This window comes from Hemitrygon akajei, unplaced genomic scaffold (genome assembly GCF_048418815.1).
Source record: "Hemitrygon akajei unplaced genomic scaffold, sHemAka1.3 Scf000044, whole genome shotgun sequence".
NCBI classification, from domain to species: domain Eukaryota; kingdom Metazoa; phylum Chordata; class Chondrichthyes; order Myliobatiformes; family Dasyatidae; genus Hemitrygon; species Hemitrygon akajei.
In genome coordinates, this window is record NW_027331930.1 from 3,009,645 (window position 1) to 3,035,210 (window position 25,566).

A 25,566-nucleotide genomic window follows, 5' to 3' on the forward strand; every position below is an offset into this window, starting at 1 on the left:
ACAAATATTCCTCCTGTGTTCTAACCCAAGCTATGGCTAAAGAGCTTGATGTGCAGAATAAGGTTGTTACTCATGACAGTTCAACTCAGGATTCGAGTTTTGAGGATGTGTCATAAACTCTCTTACCTTCAGTGTTTGAACAAGATTCTTGGTGTAAGTCTGACCATGAATATTTTTCTCTGTCTCGGAAGCAGATGATAGCAGAGCAAAATAGAGACACTGATATGATCAAATTGAAAGATCAAGCTCTGCTGGATAGTGAAATTGATAAGGAGCCTATAGAATATTATTTTGAGAAAGTAGTGTTGATGAGGAAGTGACCATATAATCATATAACAATTACTGTACGGAAACAGGCCATCTCGGCCCCTCTTGTCCGTGCCAAATCTTACTCTCACCTTATCCCACTGGCCCGCACTCAGCGCATATCCCTCCATTCCATTCCTTTCCTGTCCATATAACTATCGAATCTTCCTTTAAATGACAATACCGAACCTGCCTCTACCACTTCTAATAGAAGCTCATTCCACACAACTACCACTCTCTGAGTAAAGTAATTCCCATTCGTGTTACCCTTAAACCTCTGCCACTTAAATCTCTAATCATGTCCTCTTCTTTGAATCTCCCCTATTCTCAAAGGTTATATATGGTTTTATATATGGTGGAAACGTCTGCAATTCATGCAAATCATGAATGGAATATTGTTCACCAGGTAGGTGTTCCTAAAGTTTTTCGAAATGAGGTTTTAACTTTATCACATAGTGTGCTCTTCGGAGGTCATCAAGTTGTAAGGAAAACTGTTGACAAGATTTTAAAACATTTTTACTGACCTGATTTGAGAAAAGTTTTGGCGACGTTTTGCAGAACGTGTCATACTTCCCAAATTGATTGTGATAAAGCTAATCAAGTTACTCTACCAGCATTTGGTGAACCGTTTTCTAAAGTTATTATAGATTGTGTACGTCCATTCCCAAGAGCAAAAACTGGTTATCAGTACTGGCTGACTATCATATGCACTGCATCTAGGTTTCCAAAGGCAGTAACACTTCGGAATAAAACAACTAAAACTGTAGCAAAGGCTCTTATAAAATTCTTTAATTATTTTGGGTTGCCTAAGGAAATACATTCTGATCAAGGCAGTAATTTTATGTCTGGATTGTTTCAACAGATATTTTAAAAATTGTGAGCTAATCAATTCACTTCGTCTGCGTATCATCCAGAATCGCAAGGAGCTTTGGAGAGGTTTCATTCTACCCTGAAGAATATGATTACGACGTATTGTGTGGAAAATGAAAATGATTGAGATGAGGAAATACACTTACTTCAATTTGCAGTAAGGAGTCGGTACAGGAAGCACTATGTATCAGTCCATTTGAACTTGTGTTTGGGCATAGAGTTAGAGCACCTTTAGCTTTATTAGAGAACACTGGATTAATAAAGAGGTACACACTAATTTAATGGACTATATGTTGAAATTTAAAGACAGATTACATAAAGCTTGTAGCTTGTCCAGGGAAAATTTGAAATCGGCTCAGGAGAAAAGGAAAACTTGGTACGATAAAGAAGCTTGAATGAGGACGTTTAAGCCTGGAGGTAAGGTGTTGGTTCTTATCCCACTGCAAACGACTGCTTTACAGGATAAATGTCATGGCCCTTGTGATATTATGTCTAAAATTAATGATGTGGATTATGTGATAAAAATTACAGGACGTGGAATGCCAACACAACTTTGCCATATAAATATTATAGAACCATATTATGTGAAACAGTCTGCTGCTATGACTGTTGTAGTCAATAATAATGAGTCTGATCTCACTAATAACATAATGGATGATTCAGACAGAACTCGTTCCAAACCCAACGTTGTTTCTGTCAGATTACCAAACCTAACCATTCTGGAAAATATTGATGAAAAATTAGCTCATTTACAGCCAGAGCAGAAGCAGCAGATGAAGCAATTGATTTTTAAATATAGGGATTTATTTCCAGACGTTCCTAGAAGAATCAAAGTAGCATCACATGAGGCAGATGTTGAAGATGCTTATATTGACGATTTAGTTACGGGAAATCATACTTGGTCAGCACACAGAACTGCGGTGGAGAAACTATCCAAAGCAAGCTTAGCTATTAACCTAGTTAAAAGTGAATTTGGACAGGCCACTGTGACTTACCTTAGTTATAACCATATAACCATATAACGATCACAGCACGGAAACAGGTCATTCCGGCCCTCCTAGTCCGTGCCGAACTCTTAATGTCACTCAGTCCCACCTACCCGCACTCAGCCCATAACCCTCCACTCCTTTCCTGTCCATATACCTATCCAATTTTACCTTAAATGACACAACTGAACTGGCCTCTACTACTTCTACAGGAAGCTCATTCCACACAGCTATCACTCTCTGAGTAAAGAAATACCCCCTCGTGTTTCCCTTAAACTTTTGCTCCCTAACTCTCAAATCATGTCCTCTCGTTTGAATCTCCCCTACTCTCAATGGAAACAGCCTATTCAAGTCAACTCTATCTATCCCTCTCAAAATTTTAAATACCTCGATCAAATCCCCCCTCAACCTTCTACGCTCCAATGAATAGAGACCTAACTTGTTCAATCTTTCTCTGTAACCTAAGTGCTGAAACCCAGGTAACATCCTAGTAAATCGTCTCTGCACTCTCTCTAATTTATTGATATCTTTCCTATAATTCGGTGACCAGAACTGTACACAATATTCCAAATTTGGCCTTACCAATGCCTTGTACAATTTTAACAATACATCCCAACTTCTGTACTCAATGCTCTGATTTATAAAGGCCAGCGTTCCAAAAGCCTTCTTCGCCACCCTATCTACATGAGACTCCACCTTCAGGGAACTATGCACTGTTATTCCTAGATTCCAAGAATACTTTCCATTAATTTACCCACCACTGATGTCAAACTGACAGGTCTATAATTGTCAGGCTTACTAATAGAACCCTTTTTAAACAATGGAACCACATGAGCAATACGCCAATCCTCCGGCACAATCCCCGTTTCTAATGACATCTGAAAGATCTCCGTCAGAGCTCCTGTTATCTCTACACAAACTTCCCTCAGGGTCCTGGGGAATATCCTGTCAGGATCCGGAGATTTATCCACTTTTAAATTTCTTAAAAGCGCCAGTACTTCCACCTCTTTAATTGTCATAAGTTTCCATAACTTCCTTACTTGTTTCCCACACCTTACACAATTCAATATCCTTCTCCTTAGTGAATACAGAAGAGAAAAAATCGTTCAAAATCTCTCCCATCTCCCTCGGCTCCACACATAGCTGACCACCCTGATTCTCTAAGGGACCAATTTTATCCCTCACTATCCTCTTGCTTTTAATATAACTGTAGAAACCTTTCGGATTTACTTCCACCTTATTTGCCAAACCAAACTCGTATCTTCTTTTAGCTTTTCTAATCTCTTTCTTAAGATTCTTTTTACATTATTTATATTCCTCGAGGAATTCCTGTACTCCATGCTGCCTATATCTATTGTAGACATCCCTCTTTTTCCGAACCAAGTTTCTAATATCCCTTGAAAACCATGGCGCTTTCAAACCTTTAACCTTTCCTTTCAACCTAACAGGAACATAAAGATTCTGTACCCTCATAATTTCACCCTTAAATGACCTCCATTTCTCTATTACATCCTTCCCATAAAACAACTTGACCCAATCCAGACTCTCTAAATCCCTGCGCATCTCCTCAAAGTTAGCCTTTCTCCAATCAAAAATCTCAACTCGAGGTCCAGTTCTGTCCTTCTCCATAATTATATTGAAGCTAATGCTATTGTGATCACTGGACCCGAAGTGCTCCCCAACACATACATCTGTCAGCTGACCTATCGCATTCCCTAACAGGAGGTCCAACACTGCCGCATCTCTAGTCGGTACTTCTATGTATTGTTGCAAAAAACTATCCTGCACACATTTCACAAACTCTAAACCATCCAGCCCTTTTACAGAATGAACTTCCCAATCTATGTGTGGAAAATTAAAATCTCCCACAATCACCACCTTGTGTTTACTACAAATATCTGCTATCTCCTTACACATTTGCTCTTCCAACTCACGCTCCCCATTAGGTGGCCTATAATACATTCCTAACAGTGTTACTACACCTTTCCCATTCCTCAATTCCACCCAAATAGACTCCCTAGGGGAGTTCTCCAATCTATCCTTCCAAAGCACCGCCATAAGATTTTCTCCGACAAGCAATGCAACACCTCCTCCTCTGGCCCCTCCTAGTCTATCAGACCTGAAGCAACTAAATCCAGGAATATTGGTCCAGGATTGGTTACGGAAATAAATCAAACTCCAATTTAGCAACAAAAGTTTAATGTTACACGACCACTGTATTTCGATAAGTCATATTAAAGGGAAAGATAAAAGATAAGCTGATTGTCTATCTCGCCTTTGAATGTACAATGTAATTTTTTTATGAAGTGATTCTTTTTTTATATTTGTAGCACTCCTACTGTATAGTAATTTGTACGATGCTGTATGATAATTCTATGTATACTCTGTATGTAGTAAATTGTTTACATTTGTATTTTTCTTTCGTAAATAGTTAATTGTTAAAACTTTGGTCATAAACATTTTGTTTTTCTTTTTGAAGGGAGGTGTTACGTACCCGTGGGTATCTTGTGACAGTCAGATGACCATGATGTAATTGAGGCTCTGCCTGGCATGATGTAATAGTCTTGTGATGGTGAAGTGTTGTAATCTTCCAGCCAGGGATAATTCCTGTGATGGCCTGTTTCAACAGGGTATAAAGGGAGAATCCCTCCCTGTGACGCAGGGCAGTTCCTGGTTTAATTCGTCCGTGACTCTGTTCTGCTGCGTATTTGATTTTATGACGTATTTTCGTTTTAAAAGCGGAATTTTAGTTTCCACTGTAAGAATCGGTGTGCTGGCAGTTCTGGATATCGCTGCCGGTGAATGACCAGTCGGAGAGTGAAAAATTATCGAAGTTCGGAAAACCCGTAAGATCGAGGAAAGTTGGTGTCGTCGGCGATTAAACAGGTTTGACCTTATTTGATCTTCATTCGAATGGAATTAGCAACCTGAATCAAAGGTAGTCCCTGCTAAAGAGCAGAACGGACTGGAACAGGGTTTTCTGCCATGGGAAGATCAGTGTCTTTAAGTCGTTTTATTTCCTTCATCGAAAATCCTCCAGTCAAGGCAAACTTACGATGGGATCAGCAGTAACAACACGTATGAGAATACATTATTTCGAGGAAAGCCTTTCCTAACTGACTGTCTAAATCATTTGGACTTTTGCATCTACTACTTTAAAGAATTGAGTTCAAATTTCTCGTTTTATGAACTGTTCGAGCTGCCGTATAGCAGCCAGTTTGCGGTTAAGTTAGTCGTTTGTTTACTTCTGGGTGTTTTGAGTAGTGTTTAATAAATGTTTTATTTGTTATATTTAAAAAACCGCCTCAATTATATTCAATTTTGCTGGATCATAACACTTGGGGGCTCGTGGGATGTACCATTTTGATTTTAAATGCTTGTTTAATTAACGACCGGTGTTTTGGAAAAGGATGATACCCGATTCTTTTGTTTGTTTGGCTTTAGAGTGTTATCCGGCAACAATGGGTATTGACGACTTCCTGGCATCGCCAGATCCGGAGTTATTAGCGAAGGCGAATAAAAGTGATGTATCTGAGATTGCTAGCAGGTTGGGAATTAAAGGTATTTCGAAGTTCACAACAAAGCCTGTAGTTCAGATAAAAATCGCGAAACATTCTTTAGATTCAGGTGTTTTTGATGAAACGATTTTAGATAGGTTCCCTGTAAGTAAAGCAGCGATTCAGTTACACCTGGAACTGGAAGGTTAGAAAACCTTAGAATAGAGGCTGAATTTAAACAGACACAATTCGAAGCTCACTGGAAACTAAGTCGATTAGAAGCTAAAAATAAAAAGAGGGAAATTTAACTTGCGATGGGGGAATTAAAGTCTGAGAATGAGTCCTCCGGTTCTAGAGAAACGTTTGTTGTTAGTTAGGAAATTAAATTGGTCCCTCCATTTAGTAAAACAGAAGTAGAGAAATATTTTAAACATTTCGAAACTGTTGCTCTGATTACAGAGTTGCCGAAAGAGAAATGTTCAGTGTTGCTACAGAGTGTAATTACAGACAAAATACAAAAGGTTTATACAGCTTTAACTGCTGAGCAAGCATTTGATTATGATACTGTGACACTCCACATATTAAAGGCGATTGAGTTAGCTCCGGAAGCATATAGAGTAAGATTCAGAAACTTGAAGAAATCTGTGGAAAAAACTTACTGTGGAATTTGCATACGAAATTGCTGTGTGTTTTGAGAGATAGCTTTCCTCGAAAACTACAATCGCTACTATAATAAATAGAAGAACCTGATTTTAATGGTGGAATTTAAAAGGAGCATACCCGATGAATAAAGAGATAATTAAATGAGAGAGAGACTGCCACATTGCAGGACACCACTAATTTAGCTGATGAGTAGGCTTTAATCCATGAGAATAAATTTCCTCAGAGCAGAACTTTAAAAAGGAAAACATAACAGTGAATCAAGGTAAACCAGAAATTAAATGAGATGTTAGTGAGAAAGGTAAGGAGGAAGGAAAGGCTGTGAAGGAAAGACAGTTTGGTCCCGTTTGTAATTACTGTAATGAACCTGGTCATGTAATTACTGACTGTTTCCGATTGAAAAAGAAGGAGAAGGAAGCTGCCCCAGATGCCTGTGCGCAGCTTACCGAAACACTTGTAAATCCACACGGTTTGATAAACACAAATGAGGCTTTGTTAGAGTCTGACCAAGTTAGGAACGGATATGATCATTTTATAACTGAAGGATTTGTATCTTTCAAAGAAGGATCTACTCCGGTGCCAAGAAAAATCCTTTGGGATATTGGAGCTTCTCAATCACTGATGTTAGAGTCTGTGTTAAAGTTTAACGATGAGTGTGATACTGGTGAGGTATATTATATACGAAGTTTTAGGAGTGCCCTTCTGCCTGTACATTTGCGTAAAGTAAATTTAAGTTCAGTGTTAGTTATAGGACATGTTTAAGTAGGACTGCAACCTAGCTTAACTGTGAAGGATATTTCTTTATTGTTAGGCAATGACTGGGCAGGTGAACAAGTCTTTCCTGAGGTGCATTTAACAATAAAGTCAGAGGAATCACGGATAAATTCTAAGACAGATTCCTCCAGTGTTGTAACCCGAGCTATGGCTAAAAAGCTTGATGTACAGAATGAGGTTGTTACCCGCGACTGTTTAACTCAGGATTCGAGTTTTGAGGATGTGTCAGAAACTCGCTTACCTTCTTTGTTTGAACAAGATTTTTGGAGTAAGTCTGACCATGAAGATTTATCTCTGTCTCGGAAGGACATGAAAGCAGAGCAGAGTAGAGACAGTAAGATTATCAAATTAATAGAACAAGCTCTACTGGATAGTGAAATTGATAAGTTGCCAGTAAAATGTTATTTTGAGAACGGAGTGTTGATGAGGAAGTGCAGAGCGACTACAATTCCTGCAAGTGATGAATGGAATATTGTTCCCAAGGTATTTGTTCCTAAAGTTTATCGAAATGAGATTTTTAACTTTAGGCCATAGCGTGCCTTTGAGTGGACATCAAGGGATAAGGAAGACTGTGGACAAGATTTTAAAACATTTTTACTGGCCTGGTTTGAGAAAAGATGTGGCGACGTTTTGTAGAACGATTCATATTTGCCATATTGTGGGTAAAGCAAATCAAGTTACTCCAGTGACCGCACTAAAACCTATTCCCGCATTCAATGAACCGTTTTCCAAAATTATTATGGATTGCGTAGGTCCATTACCAAAAAACAAAAACTGGTCATCAGTACTGGCTGTCTATCATGTGCACTGCGTCTAGGTTTCTAGGAATATAACAACTGGACTGTTTCAACAGATAATTTATAAATTTGGAGCAAAGCATATCACTTCTTCTGCATACCATCCAGAATCGCAAGGTGTCTTGGAGAGGTTTCATTCTACCCTCAAGACTATGATTAGGATGTATTGTGTGAAAAAAGAAAATGATTGGGTTGGGGGTATATACTTGCACTGAGGGAGTCGGTCCAAGAATCATTGGGTTTCAGTCCATTTAAACTTGTATTTGGGCAAAGAGTTAGAGGACCTTTGGCGTTATTAAAAGAACAATTGATTAATAAAGAGGTGCACAATAATTTGCTGTACTATGTTTTAAAATTTAAGTACAGATTACATAAAGCTTGTAGTTTAGCCAGTGAGAATTTGAAATTGGCTCAGGAGAAAACGAGAACGTGGTACGATAAAAACGCTAGTTTAAGGACGTTTAAGCCTGGAGATGAGGTGCTGGTTCTTTTCCCACTACAAACAAATCCTTTACAATCTACTTTCATGGTCCTTATGTAATTGTGTCTAATATCAGTGATGTGGATTACGCGATATAAACTCCAGCTCGTAGAAAGCCAACACAATTTTGCCATAGAAATATGATAAAACCATATTAAGAGAAGCAGTTTGCTACTATGACTGTTGTGGTCCATAATAATGAGTCTGATCTCACTAGGAACATAATGGATGATTCACCTGAAACTCATTCTAAAGCAAACATTGTTTCTGTATGATTACCAAACTCAACCATTCTGGAAAATATTGATGAGAAATCAGCTTATTTACAGACAGAGCAGATGCAGCAAATGAAGCATTTATTTTTTTATAAATATAAGGATTTGTTTCCAGACGTTCCTAGAAGAACCACAGCAGCTTCACATGATGTAGATGTTGGAGATGCCAAACCAAGGAGATGGTGGTGGACTTTAGGAGATCTAGGCCTCATATGGAGCCAGTGATCATTAATGGAGAATGTGTGGAGCAGGTTAAGATCTACAAGTATCTGGGAGTACAGTTAGACGAGAAGCTAGACTGGTCTGCCAACACAGATGCCTTGTGCAGGAAGGCACAGAGTCGACTTTACTTCCTTAGAAGGTTGTCGTCATTCAATGTCTGCAGTGAGATGCTGAAGATGTTCTATAGGTCAGTTGTGGAGAGCGTCCTCTTCTTTGTGGTGGCGTGTTGGGGAGGAGGCATTAAGAAGAGGGACGCCTCACGTCTTAATAAGCTGGTCCAGAGACAGAGAAGCAGTTTCAGCGACAGGTTACTATCGATGCAATGCTCCTCAGACAGGATGAAGAGGTCAATACTCCCCAATGCCATTAGGCTTTACAATTCAACTGCCAGGACTTAAGAACTTTTTTAAGCTATTATTAATGCTTTTTGAGTTAGTTCTTACTGAGTTAAGTATTGTATGTAATTAGTTTTTTTTTGCTACAACAAGTGTATGGGACATTGGAAAAAAAAGGTTGAATTTCCCCATGGGGATGATTAAAGTATCTATCTATCTATCTATCTATCTATCTATCTATCTATCTATCTATCTATCTATCTATCTATCTATCTATCTATCTATCTATCTATCTATCTATCTATCTATCTATCTATCTATCTATCTATCTATTAAACAACATCCATGTAGGATAAACATGGAAAAATGTGAACTTGCTGAGAAAGAAATTAAATATATGCTAGAGAATAATATTATTACACATTCTAACTCGAATTCGAGTTCACCTTGTATTATGGTGCTGGAATCAGAAGGTAGTATTAGGTTTTGTACGGACTACAGGAAGGTGAATGCTGTGTCGAAAACAGGTGCATATCCAATTCCTAGAGTAGATGATTGTGTAGATAAAGTTGGAAAAGCAAAGTTCCTTACCAAGATTGATTTATTGAAAGGGTATTTGTGTGTTCCTTTAAGGGATAGAAGTAGAGAGATTTCTGCATTTTTATGGAGTGATATTTTAACATTTGTAACACTCCTACTGTATAGTAAGTTTTAAGGAGCTGTATGATAATACTATGTGTACTGTGCATGTTGTAAATTTTATATATTTGATTTTTTTGTAAATAGTTAATTGTTAAAATTTTGTTCATGACCATTCTTTTTTTGGAGGGAGGTGTTACATACCCCGTACATATCTTGTGACTGTCACATGACCATGATGTAATTGAGGCCTTGCTGGGCATGATGTAATGGTCTTGTGATGGAGGAGTGATGTACCTTTCCCGCCAGAGAGAGGTCATGTGATGATTTTATTCAACAGGGTATAAAAGGAGAGCCCCTCCCTGTGACACAGGTCAATTCGTGGCTTTAGTCGTCAGTGACTCCGTTCGGCTGCGTATTTGATTTTATGACGCAGTTTCGTTTTAAAAGTGGAGTTTGTATTTCTCCTGTAAGAATTGTTGTGCCGGCAGTTCTGAAAATCACTGCCAGTTAAACTCCAGTCGGAGAGTGAAGATTTATCGAAGTTCGGGAAGCTGAAGGATCGAGGAACGTTGATGTTCGTCGGTGGTGAAACAGGTTCGACCTTATTTAACCTTCGTACAAGGAGTTTACAACCTGTGACGGGGATAGCTCCTGCTAAAAGAGGAGAAAGAGTTGGACGCAGGGTTTCGCCAAGGAAAGGTCAGTGCCTTTAAGCCGTTATTTTTTTGCGACCCCTTGAATCCTTCGGACAAGGCATATCTGGGCTGGAATCAGCAGTAACGTCACGAAAGAGAATTTAATACTTCAAGGAAAGTCTCTCCTAACTGACTGTAAATCATTTGAGACTTTTGCAATACTACTTTTAATAACTGAGTTTGCATTTCTCGCTTTAAGAACTGTTTGAGTTGCCGGGTAGCAGCCGACTTCCGGTTAAGTTAGTAGTTTGTTTACTTTTGGCTTTTTTAGCAGTACTTAATATATGTTTTATTTGTTATAAAAAAGTCTCAATTATATATTCATTGTTTCTGGATCGTAACAATGAAATACTCCACATGTGGCTGAGCCACAGTTTTAAAATGTTCTAGCTTAATCCCCTGACTTTTCACATTACCGCTGGGAACAGCGTGTGTGGCTTTCACTCCGAGACCTACCCCGCAAGGTAGATTCCCACAAACTCGCCCCCCACCGCTTCATCGGCCCATTTCCCATTGCTAAAGTCACAGCCCTGCTGCCGCACGTCTCAATCTCCCCTCCACTCTCCGCCGCATTCATCTCATCTTCCATGTGTCCGGCATAAAGTGTATCATGAGCCACCCCTGTGTCCTGTACCCAACACCCTCCTCCCTCTCGGCTCATCGATGGGTCAGAGGTGTTCATGGTGCGTCCACTGCTGGACGTTTGTCGTCGAGAACGTGAACTCTAGTACGTTCTGAACTGGGAGCGCTACGGGCCTGAGTACCGGTGGTGGGACCCCACCCGTTACATCCTGGAAGCCTCTCTCATCAGGGACTTCCTTCGCCAGCACCCAGCTCTACCTGCCGTGACGCCAGGAGGCGTCCGCAGTGTGTGCGCGGCGGGGGCGGGGGTACTGTCAGTACCTCCAGTTGAACTCTGTCTTTTTGTGTGTTTCCTCCAGCTGTCAGTCTGTGGTTTTCCATTGCCATGTGCACCTGTCCCCGCTCCTGCTCTACTCCGGCCCCGGGGTTACTGAGTACTCCGTCTTCCATCTGTTTCTCATTATTACCTGTACTGCTGCCACCTGTGTCTCATTGTGCTCCACCTATCACCTGCCGCAATGTTTATTGCTTAGTGTATTTCAGTCCGGTGCTTTCACCGGTTTGTTGCCGGATTGTGCCAGGGAATTTTCCTGAGCGTTTCCAGCATTCGTATCTGTACTCTGTCCGTCTGAATATCGACTCTGCCTGTTTCCCGATTCTGGTGTTTGGATTTCTCTGAATGTTTTGATCTCTACCTGAACTTTGACGCTGACTTTGTTTGTACCTCGGGATTTGTGACTCAGTATATATCACTGTGTGCACTGTACTGGGTCTGCGATTGGATCCCTGCTCCAGAGCCTTGACAGAAATAGCAAACATGAATTGCTCTGCTCACTCACCAGGAACTCCAATGGCCGCAATGAACACGTACAATATTTTCCTCACACTCAAGTACCTATCCAACATTGCAGACATTTTCTCTGTCCAGTGGTTTGTCCTCCTGTGCTACAGACGATCTCTCGGAATGAGATGTTGGGATTACACATGCCTGGTGTTTTTAATATCATTTAGAGACTCCACGGAGACAGATTTCAAGAGATTTAAATGTAAAGATTTTTCATTTATTTACAAACCAATTACATCAAGCAGGTGCAATCCTCGCTGTGACAAATTCTGAATAAATGAATGAATTTATATTTAGGCCATTTGTGGGAATTAGTTTGTCCCAACAATGGTGACTGAACTTTCCGAGGTGTCTTATCAGCTAAAGGTGCTCCCACTGTACATATACACTATTTGTCTGACACAGAATATGGAATATGCAATATGGAAGTAATTTAAGGCACAGTAGCTTGTGACACTGTATTGAATCACCGAATCACCGACTCTTACCAATCTCCTCAAGAGCATGAACCTCTAACGGATCTTCCATCATCCTGCAACTCTCTAGAAGAAACAACACGTTTATACAGACTTTAATGATAGCACATGCCCTCTAAACCAGGCAGCGTCCTGGTAAATCTCCTCTGCACCCTCTCCAAAATATCAGCATCCTTCCTGTAGTGGGATGACCAGAACTGTATGAAATACACAAACACAGAATATGGAAGTAAATTATGGCACAGTGGCTTGTGAAACTGTATTGAATCACCGACTCTTAACAATCTCCTCAAGACCATAATCTCTTGAGGGGATCTACCGAGGGGATCTCTAAAATAATGTCTGTCTGTGGTGATGAATAAAGTCTTTGCTATCCATGAAACGCTCAACGACTTCAGCGACTCAGTTATACTCAGAATAGCGTCAGGAATGGACAGGAGGAAGAGTATAGGAAACTGATACAGGACTTTGTCATATGGTGCAACTCAAACTACCTGCGTCTCAATGTCACCAAGACCAAGGAGATGGTGGTGGACTTTAGGAGATCTAGGCCTCATATGGAGCCAGTGATCATTAATGGAGAATGTGTGGAGCAGGTTAAGACCTACAAGTATCTGGGAGTACAGTTAGACGAGAAGCTAGACTGGACTGCCAACACAGATGCCTTAGATAGATAGATAGATAGATAGATACTTTATTCATCCCCATGGGGAAATTCAACCTTTTTTCCAATGTCCCATACACTTGTTGTAGCAAAACTAATTACATACAATACTTAACTCAGTAAAAATATGATATGCATCTAAATCACTATCTCAAAAAGCATTAATAATAGCTTTTAAAAAGTTCTTAAGTCCTGGCGGAAGGCACAGAGTCGACTGTACTTCCTTAGAAGGTTGGCGTCATTCAATGTCTGTAGTGAGATGCTGAAGATGTTCTATAGGTCAGTTGTGGAGAGCGCCCTCTTCTTTGTGGTGGCGTGTTGGGGAGGCAGCATTAAGAAGAGGGACGCCTCACGTCTTAATAAGCTGGTAAGGAAGGCGGGCTCTCTCGTGGGCAAAGTACTGGAGAGTATAACATCGGTAGCAGAGCGAAGGGCGCTGAGTAGGCTACGGTCAATTATGGAAAACCCTGAACATCCTCTACATAGCACCATCCAGAGACAGAGAAGCAGTTTCAGCAACAGGTTGATATCGATGCAATGCTCCTCAGACAGGATGAATAGATCAATACTCCCCAATGCCATTCGGCTTTACAGGAGTAAGATATGTTAAAGTGCCGGGGTTAGGACTCAATGTATTTAAGTAAACTACTTAAGAACTTTTTAAAAGCTATTATTAATGCTTTTTCAGAGAGTGATTTAGATGCATATCATATTTTTACTGAGTTAAGTATTGTATGTAATTAGTTTTGCTACAATAAGTGTATGGGACATTGGAAAAAAATGTTGAATTTCCCCATGGGGATGAATAAAGTATCTATCTATCTATCTATCTATCTATCTATCTATCTATCTATCTATCTAGCTATCTATCTATCTATCTATCTAGTTGGGGGCTCGTCCAGGACCCATCCGTAAACCTGAGATATCGCCATCAAACTCACCAGTCTAGTGTTGGAGAGGATGCTTTAATCAGGGCACCCTGTATGTGTCAAGAACACGGATGACAGTCGAAGAGGCGGAAAGATAGTGTGTGTGTGTGTGTGTGTGTGTGTGTGTGTGTGTGTGTGTGTGTGTGTGTGTGTGTGTGTGTGTGTGTGTGTGTGTGTGTGTGTGTGTGTGTGTGTGTGTGTGTGTGTGAAGACCCATTGTCTCTGCCTGACCCTGCATGACTTTTCGCGTCTCTTACTCCAATTCAGTTTATCCCCCTTCGTTCGTGCCCCTAATATAATCTCACTAGGCATTTGATAAGGTGCTCCATGCAAGGCTTATTGAGAAAGTAAGGAGGCATAGGATCCAAGGGTACATTGCTTTGTGGATCCAGAACTGGCTTGCCCACAGTAGGCAAAGTGTGGTTGTAGACGGGTCATATTCCGCACGGAGGCCGGTGACCAGAGCTGTGCCTCAGGAATCTGTTATAAGCCCATAAGACCAAAAGACTTAGGAGCAGAAGTAGGCCATTCGGCCCAATAATCAAGAACAGAGGGCAAAATTCAAATTTCATTTATTATTATTTTCTGTACAAATGAAACAGCCTTGAGGCTCGTCACCTGTCCAGATCAGCGGACACTCCCACATGCACAGCGCAAGATTAATTTCAAATAGTTCACAGATCGGCTATCTCCTTTTAACTAAAACAAGAAAAAGAGTCAAAGTCCATATTGCATTTAATATTGAAGTCTGTATAAACGGAACAACTTTGAGATTCGATACTACTCAAATGCCAACGGCTCCCACAAGGCAGTGTGCACCCCCGAATCCGCCGACACACCCAAATCTGTGCAAATCAGTGTGAGCCCACAAATCTGTGCTCACCGGTAAACGCGCATTCAACCCTTAAATCAGAGTGCATCCCGAAAGCAACGGACACCTCAAAATCCATGTGCCCCCACCCATTCGCTTCCATACCCCTAAATCTTAGCACATCCGTAAAGCAAGATTAGCAGCCGAATCACTTCTGCCTCCCCCGGTCTCCACTGTGTCCCGTCCAGTGTTCATTCAATATTCGATAGCATTCAAACTGATTTCTCCCTCATTTTTCGCCAAGAACCATCAAACGCGCCTCAAAGGTTCACTCTTTCATTCTCTGTTCAACCTCCTCAGAGTTAAGCCCATGATATTGCTGTATCCCTTACAAACAATGCAAAGCTATATAGTTCCCCGAACCAGTGTACACACATCTCTCTTTTGTCCTCGCCAAGTGTTCTCGGTATCCAAGTCGACATGACAAAGCGCCATAGCTGTCTGCTAGCTACTCTCTGACACAAAGACACACACGGGAACTCATATAAACACTCAGAGATGCAGACACACAAAGATACATTAATAATGAACACATTCAGAACTTTGGACTGTTTAAGATGGAGGCAGCTATTTCGTGAACTGTTTGAAATGAGTTTTGCTCTCGGAAAATCTAATGTGTCTGTATCGATGTCAGCGGGTTTGGGGGTACACATAGAAATGGGGCTGTACATTGATTTGCGGATGTCCGGACGCTTCAGGGCATGTTGGCGAATACGGGTGTGCACACTGATTTCGGAGTGTCAGTGAATTTTGGGGTGCCCACAGTTTTGCCATGTGAGGGTGTACAGTTTGTGCAAATCTATTTGAGGCACCGCACAGAATTGGGAGTGTCGGCGGATTATAGACAATAGACAATAGACAATAGGTGCAGAAGTAGACCATTCGGCCCTTCGAGCCTGCACCGCCATTTTGAGATCATGGCTGATCAATTCCTATCAATACCCGGTTCCTGAGGATGCATACAGATTGCGGTAACCTTGGATTTAGGGGTGTGATGTGAATCTCAAGATTGTTTCACTTATAGACACTTTAATAACAAATGCACTTTGAACTTTGTTCTTGCTATTTGATCTAACGTGGCGGCAGCTTTTTTGTGATTTGTTTGAAATGATTCTTGCTCTGGGATAAACTAATGAGCAGGTGGAGTTGTCAGCAGCCTTGAGGTGCGCACGGATCTGGGTATGTAGGTGGATTTGGGAGTGTCGGCAGGTTTGGGGTGCGCACGGATCTGGGTATGTAGGTGGATTTGGGAGTGTCGGCAGGTTTGGGGTGCGCATGGATTTGGGGACACACAATGATTTGGGTGCGAACACTGAGTTGTGGTTTGCATGCGGCTTTGCGGGTGTGCACAGTGTAAGGAGAACACACAGATTTGCACATTAGCGCAGATTTGGGAATCCCGGTGGATTCGGAGGTTGTCGAATCTCAAGTTTGTTTCATTGATACAATCTTTAATAATGAATGCAGTTTGACCTTGACCTCAGTTCTTGCTATTTTTTAGGGTTGTTGGGCTTGAAATTCTGCCCTGTATTCTTTTAGGAAGAGAGACAACCAACACCGGAATGTAGCAACACGTGGCTTTATTGGCTGGAATCGTAACTGGTACAGCGAGTCGACGGAATCGCTGGAGAAGGCGCGCTTTCTGCCTCTCCTTACAATCTGCTCTTATTTATATCCCTTCTTTCCCCCCACCACAATACCCCGTTACATATTAGGTAATATCAGGTACTCGTGTCCATCTATTGGCCCATAGCCAGATGCTCACGAGTTTCTTTTGTTTACTGTATCGCGTGACACTAATAGTATCGGTGTAGCGGGGTCCCCAGTTTCGCTCCCCCTCCCTCGCATTCCAGCTAACATGATGTGCGTTACGTGAGCCACTCCTGACCTGTAATGGTGGTCCTGAATTAACCCCGACACAAATTAACCCCACTACTAATTAAACACCCAAATACTAATTAAACACCCAAATACTAATTAAACACCCAAATACTAATTAAACACCCAAATACTAATTAAACCCAACACTAATTAAACCCAACACTCCCTCCCTTGGCCTCCCAAAGGCCACATCCCCACATCCCTTACAATCTTTTCCGCGGCTGCCGGGATCAGGCAGGGAGGTAAGTGTCCCCCAGCACTCTTTGGCGTGTCCTCCCTATTTGCACATCCTGATTTGTCCGACCTAGGGTCACAAAATATGGGTAGGGGTTCCCTAAACATTCGCAATTTTTACAAGTAGCATGCAACATTTCAGAAAACTTATTCAAAAGCAACTCTCAATTTCCTCCTTGGCATGGCCCATTCCAGTCCGTGTTCTCCCATAGTGCGTCCGCTTTCGGGAGGGCCTCGGTCGCCCCTTCCACCGGGAACAAGGGTGCCTGGTACGCCGGTGGAGGTCCATCCTTTCCAGTCAAGGCTCGATCTATAGTTCGGACCACTAGGGTCCTGATACAGGGTATGCAACAACAACCACACGTGATAAAGATAGCAATTGAAATAGACAGTCCTAGGGCCAACTGTCCAAGTAGGACCCCCCATTTCCCAAACGTACGGTTCAACCAATCCAGCACTGGGTTATTGACTCCCGATTGTTGCTTTAGCTCATTGGCCAGGGACCGCAATTTAGTCAAACCCTTGGTCAGTGATCCGTCCGGGCCTGTATTGTTCGCTAAGGACATACAGCACATGTCACCAAACAGGGCGCACACTCCGCCCTTCTCTGCTAAGATCATATCTATGGCAATTCTGTTCTGCAGGGTCATTAGGGACGTCTGTGATAGCTGCTCGTGGACAGCTTCTGTGATGTCCCTGGTTAGATTAGCCAGCCTCTGCACGTTATAGTGGATCAGGTTGATCCGGTTGACATTTTTATTGGTGGTGATTGGGAATATGGCTGAAAAAAGTGGAAAGCTCTCAAAGCCTGCAGCTACCTCGTCTGCCAGTTTATATTCGTCCGGGATGTTTCTAGCCTGACCGATAGCATCGATCCATATCCCATCGGGGTTCCTTTCCCCCCTTTCAGTGAGCGCCCTCTTGTTCCTATACCACCTCCCGATTTCATCAGGGATTGGGTTGAGGGTGTTGTCCCCTGGATTCTTTGCCGCAATGAAAAGAGGTACATTTAGAGTGATCAGGGTGCAGGTCCCCTCCCAGTTTACAGGTAGCCAATTATATAGGACCCGTTTCCCACAGTACCACCAGAGGTCCGCTCTGCTGACAGTCAGCATGGTGGCGTTTTCGGTGCCAGTAAGACTGATCCAGGTAGAACACGCACTGTCAGGTAGGTTGCCCACTCTGTAGGGCTGATCCGACGGGGACAGGTTAGTAACGCAAGTGATGTTCCTGATCGGGTCCACCCTAAAGGCTGGTGGGGTCACATTGGCCGGGGCCATGGGGAAATAGGTTTCCCAGGACTTACACCCGGCAGAGGGGTTGGTTAGTGACATGAGTTCGAGGGCGCAACGGAAGGTGTCGTTTCCTTCCTCGAAGGGGCTGGGACTCATGAGGAGTGTGGGTTTCCCCGTAGCACATACCCAGCAGTCCCCTATCGCTGCCTGGGTGGTGTATTGGACCACTCGGTCAACCCAGGCGTTTGCTTCCACGTACCCTGTCTCAATTGCAATATACTCCCGGGGAGTTATCTTATTTGTGTCCGAACTCTTTACCAGGACAGGGCTGGCTGTGGGACCCAATCCTGGGTCTGTGTGGGTTCCCAGATTGATCCGGATAATTCCCCATGGGTCTCGGCCTGTCACGTCTGCCCTTATGATCAGATAGAGCACGCCCCCCGCCCCATGCTCCCTGACCTCTGACCCGCGACGAGTGGAGCAGGTCTGTGACGACCATCCCTTCATACTAAAAGGGTTGTGTATTTCTTCCTTGAGTGTCAGGATTAACGGATTCACTCCCTGCTTTCTTCCCCAGACAGAGCCCCTGTAAAGGCTCACCTTCCTCTTAAACTCATAGTAGGGTTTGGAGGACCCTCGATTGTTTGGCCTCTTATCCAGCCAGGACTGGTCTGGGCCTGTCCACCACCATACATTTATCCATGCGCTACACTCCTTTACCCATGGGTTCGGGTATCCCAAGGTGAATGGACACATGTAGACGTTATACCCAGTCCAGGCTTTCTTGTCGCCCCAACAGTTGATCACATCGCACAGGTCAAACTGGAATGTCCTACCTGTATGAGGGTCCGCATTAAGGATGATATTTGCTCCGCACGCATCTCCTCCCCTTCCCGCTTCGGCCATCGGCGCCTTACCTAGGAGCATTACTCCTACCCATATCAGGGTTTTCCATGGCGTCATCTTCCTCGGCTTCCTCCTCCTCTATGTCGGAATCGGGATCAATCGGTCTTCCTTTCTTTGTCCTAGAGCAGTGCGAGAAATGGTGCCAGTTATTGTCCCCCTCCCTTCCTACCTTGAGTGTATTGTTTGAAATTTCTGTAACAGGGTACGGGCCATGCCATCGCTGCTCGCTCCAGGAGGAGCGCCCTGGCTGCCGCAGGTAGACCTCATCTCCTATTTTTAGCGGCAGCTCGGGGGGTGCGTCCTCAGGGTGGGCATTCCTGACTTGCTTAGCTATGAGCCTCACCATCTGGCCCAGGACTCTCATGTATTGGGTCATGTCCTGATTCATTGTCTCCCAGTTTTCCTCCCACCGTGGTGATGTGCGCGGTCCGGGCATGGAGCGCCCTGTCAGTATCTCGTGTGGTGTTAGAAAGGTTTCCCCATTCTTTTCTTGCCGCATGGACATCAGAGCCAGGGGGAGAGACTCCACCCAAGTGAGCTGGGTGCCTGCCATTACATTTGCAATTTTGTCTTTTATGGTTCGATTTGCTCTTTCCACTAGGCCCTGGCTTTCTGGGTGGTAGACACTGCCGAACCGATGGGTTATCCCTAGAACACCCTCTACTCTGGCCAAGTGTTCGTTTTTAAAGTGGGTGCCATTGTCTGTACAGACTTTAGTGGGGACACCGTATCGGGGAATCAGTTCCTGGGTAAGGATGTTGACCACCGTCTCACCATCCTCCGCCCTCGTGGGGAAAGCTTCTACCCATCTCGAGAATCGGTCCACTATAACTAACAGGTATCGGTGGTTCTTGGGGGTCCTTAATCTTGCTCCCATGTCCGTGAAATCCATACAAATTTCCTGCCATGGTCCCGTGGGGTTGGGGAATTTGAGCATCGGATGAGGCAGTGGTTTCCGGGCATTGTGTTCATTACAGATTTTACATTCAGCTCTCAAATTTTCCATGTGCTCCTTCAATTTTGGAGCCCACCAGTGATTCTTTATAAGTTTTATTACCTTGGCTATCCCTATGTGGGTGGGCCCATGGATCTCCTTAAATAGTGACGGTAGTAATGCCCTGGGTGCTACTATCTCCCCTCCCTCGGACCGCCATATATGGTGGTCCGTACCTCCCACAGTGAAGTGTTGTCGAGCAGCTCCCTTGTTAACCCACCCCTGACGCTCTGCTTCCGATGCTGCCCCCTGTAACTCAGCAAGGTGGAGCAGAGCATCCGCTTGGAGCAACGGAGCGACCTGTAAACCTCGGGATTCCGGCTGGGCCAGAGGTTCACAGTCTGAGGTGTCCCTCCCGGACCTCAGGGTGGTCATTTGAATTGCGGCTTTTGCCGCCCTGTCAGCTGCATCATTACCTCTAGCCTCGGGGGTGTTTGAGGAGCTGTGGCCTGCCACCTTTATCACTGCGACCTGAGTCGGTAGGCGGACTGCCCTTAGTAACCTGCGGAGAGGTCCTTCATGCTTCACCGGGGTACCAGCCGCAGTCCTGAAACCCCGCCGGATCCAAGCTGCTCCCTCTACATGCACAGCCCCCCACGCGTAGTTAGAGTCGGTGTAAATATTGACTCGCAAACCCTCACTAAGCTCTAAGGCGCGCAGGAGGCCGTAGACCTCGGCCAGCTGGGCTGAGGCTGGTTGTGGGATTTCGGTCACCAAATGCTAGTGGCGGCAGCTTTTTTATTAACGTGTCCAGATCAGTACGGGCCCAGGGGACATACTTTACCCCCCCTCCCTGTGTGGCCAATAGGGGACCCTGTAGACCCCGCCAGGAGACACCATCCCCCGGCGTGCTATCCCCGTCCTCCAAGGGGTCGGGTTCGTTGGTCTGATTTACGGACGGGCTGCCTTTTACCAGTGTGGCTCGCAGTCCAGACCCTGTGACTACTACTGAGTCCTCCTCAGGAGGCTCGGTCTGTCGCCTCAGCTCAGGGTCTCTCTTGCCACCTAGAATCGTGAGGGCGGCATGTCGGCCAGCCTGGGCGACGTGCTGGAATGACTCTGAGTGGGGAGGTTCGGAGGGCAGGCACCAGTCCGGCCAGTCCTCCCCTACCTTCGGGAGGGCGGCATGGGCTTTGTGTGCCCTCGCCTCCTCCCCTGTCAGGGCAGTGAGTTCGTTTAGTTGCTGGCTGTGCTGCGTCAGCAGGGTGAGCATATGTTCTCGGATGGGGTCCTCTACGTCAATAATACCACCTTTTATTTCCATCATAGGAGCTTGGACATTCTCCTGCGGGGCTGACGGGACTGATGGTGCTAGATCTGCTTTGGGTGGCTGGGGGGGCTCTGCATATGGTGGAGGGGCCGTTACTGGGATATTGTGATGCGGGGCATGAGCGGCGTTAGACCATCCGGAGGGAAATGGTGGGTAAAGAGGCTGGTGGTCTATGATCCACTCTGGGTCCGCGGGGTCAGTCTCGGGGTCTGGACACGTGGCTGACTCCCTTGGTGTGGGGCGCGGGAGCACGGAGTTCCCTGGCGGTTTGTCCGCATGCGCCTGGAACCGGGACAGGAATTCCTTGAGATACACATCCTCATCCTCTAATTTGGCTACGGACTTGGATTTCCCAAAAAACTTTCGTTTTGCCTCCCCTCGTCTGTTTTCCATATCATTGAGGACACGAAGTTGAAATTTAGCCAGCAAGGAGAGGATCAGAAATGGTTGGTCATCGGCTGGGAACCATCCTTTGTCTCTCCACGCCTGAAGGCTTTTTTCTAACATGTGTAATTTCTTTTCACCTTCCTTTACTGTATTGTTATGGGAGATCGAGTGCCTGACGCTCTGGAGCACCTCTCCAGTGCGTGGTCTATTTGCAGCGACAGTGGCGGGGGCCACAGTCGCGGACTCCTTTTGGGTGAAGTCTGAATCAGGGGAATACGTGAGGTGGACTGCCACAAACCCCAGTTCCGCGGTTGTACTCGCCGGATGGGCGGTGCCCGATAGGGGCACGGTTGTTAAAGGTCCAATGCCACGCGGAAAGTTTGATTGCATTGATCCCTTCTCAGGCCAATCCCGTGACTCCCACTTTGGGGTCAGACTCATTGTGAGCTCCGTCTTCCATTTGTGTGGCGGGGCCTGCTTTATTCCCTCCCAGGCAGGGGGCGGATTACCTAACTTTATCACTGTTCTGGCAGATGTTTGGGGATTCGCTGCCAGGTTATCCAAAATTTTAGCCATGTGAACGGGGTCTACAAGGGTGCGTCGAACCTCACTTAGAAGGTGGTCTTTCTGGTGGGGTGCCTGGTCTAGTACCTTAAGTACATTGTTGGGGTCCATAATGGCATTATCTAACAATAGCTGCGATGTAAGATTAGTGCCGTGGTTTAGGCTCAGTCGCCACCACGGGACACCAGGTTGTTCAACACGCAGGTGTCTGAGTTTTGGTAACTTAAAGTTGAAGTGTTCCATGGCTCCCCAGTGCACAGAGAGGATCAAAATGTGGGACAGTCGCCTTTCAAAACCTGACCTTCGCGTGGGAGATTTCTCCTCTTAACAACCGGTCTAAGGTAGGCGCAGTCAAAATCCCCGTGCACTAAGGTGTACCACGGAACACTTTCTCCTCCTCACTTCTGAGACTTTTATGCCCTATTGGGCGGCGGGGTTCTCAACTCCCCTCACTCAGAAGACTTTTCCACGGGCGGAGGATCCTGCTAAAACGGATAAGAAAAATAAGTACTTACCAGTCACGATTCCGCACCTGGAATGAACTTCCTCGAGGTAATTTGGGGTTGGTGAGGTTCCGTCAGCAGACAAGATCTAACTCAGTAATTCAACTATCTAGTGGAAGTCTTAGATATAACAGGCACTTCCTTACCTTATTCGAGGTTGCGGCCGCAAGTTGTCTGCTGTCGGACCCGCCAGCCTGTGTTGTCTCTCCCTCCCCACGTCGGGGTCACCAAATGTTGGGCTTGAAATTCTGCCCTGTATTCTTTTAGGAAGAGAGACAACCAACACCGGAATGTAGCAACACGTGGCTTTATTGGCTGGAATCGTAACTGGTACAGCGAGTCGACGGAATCGCTGGAGAAGGCGCGCTTTCTGCCTCTCCTTACAATCTGCTCTTATTTATATCCCTTCTTTCCCCCCACCACAATACCCCGTTACATATTAGGTAATATCAGGTACTCGTGTCCATCTATTGGCCCATAGCCAGATGCTCACGAGTTTCTTTTGTTTACTGTATCGCGTGACACTAATAGTATCGGTGTAGCGGGGTCCCCAGTTTCGCTCCCCCTCCCTCGCATTCCAGCTAACATGATGTGCGTTACGTGAGCCACTCCTGACCTGTAATGGTGGTCCTGAATTAACCCCGACACAAATTAACCCCACTACTAATTAAACACCCAAATACTAATTAAACACCCAAATACTAATTAAACACCCAAATACTAATTAAACACCCAAATACTAATTAAACCCAACACTAATTAAACCCAACAGGGTGGAGGCGGATATTTCGCGAACTGCTTGAAATAATTCTTCCTCTGAGATAATGTTACTTGCATGTGGAGGATTCAGCAGGCATGGTGTGTGCACCGGTCTGGGTATGTCGATGTATTTAGGGGTGTCTGCCGGTTCGGCGTAGGCACGGATATGGGGCTGTACACAGATTTGAGGATTGTGCTGATTAGGGATGTTTTGGTGAATATGGGGGTGCACAGGGATTTGTGGATGTGAGCAGACATCGGGGTTTGTCAGCGAATATGGGACTCGGTGGATTTGGGAAACCCACTGATGAGGGGATAATGATAAATTTGGTGAGTTACGCAGATTTAAGGGGATGTCAATGATTATACGAGGAATATGGATGTGGGTGTGTGTTTGCAATTTAAACTTTGTTCTTGTTATTTTTAAGGTGGACGCAGCTATTTTGTAAAGTGGTTGAAGTGAATCCTGCTCTGTGATAGTGTAATGTGTAGGTGTGCGCACGGATTTGGGGTGCGCATGGATTTGCGGATGTGCGCACATTTCGGGACCTGTCGGTGAATCTGGGGGTACGTGCGGATTTGGCAGCGAATGTTGCTTTGAGGATGTGCACAGATTTAGGGGTATGTCAGAGAACGTGTGATTGCACTGGAATTATCGAGTGTCGGTTGCTTTTGGGGTGCACGCTGATTTGAGGGTTGAATGAGGTTTTGCCCGTGAGCACAGATTTGTGGATGCACACTAATTTGCACAGAGCTGGGAGTGTTGGCGGATTCGGGGGTGAGCACTGGTTTGGGGGAGCCAGTGGATTTGGAGGTGTGTCAGAACTCAGGGTTGTTCCGTCTTTAATGCGATATTAATTAATTCAAGATGAACTTTGACCTCTGTTCTTGTTTTTTATATGGAGACAGCTATTTTGTGAACTGTCTGAAATGATTCTTGCTCCGGGATAATCTAATGTGCATGTGGGGGTGTCTGCTGAAATGGAGCTGCGACGAGTCTCAAGGTTGTTTCATTTCTACTTACATTAATAACAAGACGGCTCAATTTCATGGCATGTGTTCGGGTTAGGGATGGGTCACGGATGAGTCCCCATATGATCTGCGTGACACAAACAGACATTTTCCTCGAGGCCCTCTCAGTAGAGTCCCACAAGCACAAACTACATCAAGAGTTTATACTCTTGCGGAGAATAGAACAGTAGGTGATTCAGTACAATTTCACAGGCACAATGACATAATTTACTTCAATATTCTCAGTCCGACAACTGGTACCTTTATATATTTACATATGTACATATTTACAGTGGAAGCATACGTAATTGATAAGACACCTGGAACGGCTCAGTCACCTTTGTTGTAACAAACTAACCCCGCAAATGATCTAAATATTATTCATTAATTTAATCTCAGTCTGTCATCGCAGGGATTTTACCTGTCTGACGTAATTGGTTTGTAAATAATTTACAAACCTTTATTTTTAAATCTTGTTGAAATTTGTCCCTGTGGAATTGCTAAATGGCTTTAAAAATCCCAGTCATTTGCTGCTTTAGCATTTCATTCCGAGAGATCCCCTGTCGCACAAAGAGACAAATCACTGGCCAGAGAAAATGCTTGCAATGTTCTATAGGTATATCAGTGTGGAGAACATATTGTACATGTTCATTGCCGCCATTGGAGTTCCTGGTGAGTGAGCAGAGCATTTCATGTTCGATATTTCTGTGTGTTAACCTGTTTAAGATAATGTTACAAGCTTACAACCTGATCATCACTGCACAGATATCCATCAGAGATATCGATCCTGTCAATTTTACATTCTGAATGTTCGTATTTAAAAACAAGTGGAACTAAGTCTATGAGTATCCTCTAACTCACGGGATCGAATAGAAAGCTATTCTTGCCTTGAATGACACCTTGTCCAGAGATGTCC